The sequence below is a fragment of the Camelus bactrianus genome, unplaced genomic scaffold (assembly GCF_048773025.1).
Source record: "Camelus bactrianus isolate YW-2024 breed Bactrian camel unplaced genomic scaffold, ASM4877302v1 HiC_scaffold_112, whole genome shotgun sequence".
NCBI lineage: Eukaryota > Metazoa > Chordata > Mammalia > Artiodactyla > Camelidae > Camelus > Camelus bactrianus.
Window position 1 is genome coordinate 1 of NW_027413878.1, and position 2,500 is coordinate 2,500.

Sequence of the window (2,500 nt, forward strand, 5' to 3'; positions counted from 1 at the left end):
TACGCCGGCAGGCGCGGGTAACCCGTTGAACCCCATTCGTGATGGGGATCGGGGATTGCAATTATTCCCCATGAACGAGGAATTCCCAGTAAGTGCGGGTCATAAGCTTGCGTTGATTAAGTCCCTGCCCTTTGTACACACCGCCCGTCGCTACTACCGATTGGATGGTTTAGTGAGGCCCTCGGATCGGCCCCGCCGGGGTCGGCCCACGGCCCTGGCGGAGCGCTGAGAAGACGGTCGAACTTGACTATCTAGAGGAAGTAAAAGTCGTAACAAGGTTTCCGTAGGTGAACCTGCGGAAGGATCATTAACGCGCGCGCAGCAGCAGCAGCAGAGCGGCGCGAAGCGAAGCGAGGGCGCCTCGCCGACGCCTCCGCCCGCCCGCCCGCCCGCCCGCTTGCTCGCGAGCTTTCCCCCCCCGTGCGGCGCGGGACCGTCGGACGGGAGGGGGAGGGATTGAGGGAGGAGAGGGCGTCCGGAGGTGTGACGCGGCCGGGCCGGGCCGGGCCCGGGCCGGGCCGGCGGTCGTCCCGGAGGGGAGGGAGAGGGAAACAGGCGGGTTGGCGTGAAAGGGACGGGGTTGTGGGGCGGCTCTCGTTCGCCTCCCTTCCCCCGCCCCCGCCCGCGTCCCGCCGTCCCCCCCCCTCCTCCTCCTGGGCACCGCGCGCCCCCACCCGTGGTCTCGGCCGGACGGCCGTCTGTCCGCGGCGCCTCCGGCGTCCGTGTCTCTCTCCCTCCCTCTCTCTCTCTTCCCGCCCGATCTCCCCGCCACTTCCCGAGAGGCGGGTCCGAGGGCTCTGTGGGCCGTGCCCGCCCCCCTCCCCTCCCCACGCCGCGCCCTCGTCTTTCCGGCGCCGGCCGCTCCTCCCGGCCGTGGCCGCCTCCCGCTGCTCGCCCTGGACCCGGTTCCCCCGGGCCGGTCGTCGGGCCCTCTTGCTCCTCCGATCCCGCCGCCCCGCCTTGCCACGTGCCTCTCCTCTCGCCTTTTCCCCCCACCCGAGCGAGCGAGCTTCGGGCCTCTTCTCCCCGTCCGGCCGGCTCTCTCCCCTCGCCTCCCGGTTCCCGCCCCACGCGCCCGAGGCGCCCTGCCCGCTTGTGGCCCGCGTCCCGTCGTGGGCCCCCCCTCGTCCCCCGTGGCGAGAAGGGGGACCCCGGGAACGCGGGTGCGGGTTGGGGGTCCTGCCGGGCCTTGGGGGGTTGGGGGTGTGGAGGTGGGAAGGAGGGTGGTCTGTCGTCGGGACGCGGGGGGAGGGCCCTCTCCGCCCGGCCTCGTGGGGAGTGGGCTTAGGATGCCGTCGGCACGCGTTGGCGTGTGGGACTCGGTGGCGTGGGCGGTGGCCGGCCGGTGCCCGGTGTGGCCCCGTGTCGAGGGCCCGCGGCGGCGAGGACCCCCGGCCGTGGCTGGGGTGTGGTGGTCGGCGTCGGGGCGCGGTGGCCGGCGGTTGGGGCTGGTGGGGGGGGTCCGTGCCGTCCCCGCCTCGCCCGCCTCGCCCTCTCCAGGTACCTAGCGCGTCCCGGCGCGGAGGTTTAAAGACCCTCGGGGGAGTCGCCCGTCCGCCTTGGGGTCGGGGCGGTCGGGCCCGTGGGGACGTGGGAGGTCCGTCCCTCGTCCCACGGACTCCGCCTCCACCGGGCCGGGGCGCCGCGCCGCGCCGCGTCGCTGACCGCCGCCGCCGCCGCCGTGTCCGTCGGGTGGGGCCTCACCCGGCGGGCCCGTCGGACGGCCGGTGGCCGCGTGGTGGCGCGTCCCCGCGGGAGGCGGGAACCCCCGGGCGCCTGTGGGGTGTCCGAGCCGGCACGCGCGGTGTCGGTGCCGGCTGCGCCCCGTTGTGAAACCTTCCCGACCCCTCCGGTCTGATTTCTCTCTGACTCGGCCGGCCCGAGGCGACCCCCCCCCTCTCACCCTCCCGGGGTGGGTGGGGGCGGGAGACGTGCCGTGCCACAGAACCGAAGGCAGAAGAAACTTCTCGTACGACTCTTAGCGGTGGATCACTCGGCTCGTGCGTCGATGAAGAACGCAGCTAGCTGCGAGAATTAATGTGAATTGCAGGACACATTGATCATCGACACTTCGAACGCACTTGCGGCCCCGGGTTCCTCCCGGGGCTACGCCTGTCTGAGCGTCGCTTGACGATCAATCGCGCCCCCCCGGGTGTGTGCCCGCGGGGTCGCGCGGCTGGGGGTTTCCTCGCAGGGCCGCGGTGCCCTCCGTCCCCCTAAGTGCAGACACGGCGCCTCTGCCGTCGCGCCGTCTGTCCCTCCTCCGGCCGGTCCCGCCCCCGCGCCCGGGAGGGTGCGGGGGCGGGCGGCGGCAGGCGGAAGGCGGCAGGCGGCGTCGAGGCCCGGGAGGTGCCGCCCGCGAAAGGGAAGGGAGAAAACGGGGAGGGGGGAGCTCGCGCGTGGCCGCGGCCGCGGCCGCCGCGTTCCCACCGGGAGCCCCTCCTCGCGCCGCAAGCGTTCTCCGGGGCGCGTGCCCGGGTGCGTCGCGGTGGTGCCGGGG

At 74.1% G+C, this 2,500-nt stretch overlaps 1 non-coding gene across 1 annotated transcript; it reads left to right on the forward strand.

Moving 5' to 3' along the window:
- The first annotated feature begins 1,973 nt into the window (after window positions 1-1,973).
- Window positions 1,974-2,126, forward strand: LOC141576510 (5.8S ribosomal RNA). Its single transcript, XR_012504941.1, has one exon. It is a non-coding gene; the product is annotated as a 5.8S ribosomal RNA (ribosomal RNA).
- Window positions 2,127-2,500: the final 374 nt, after the last annotated feature.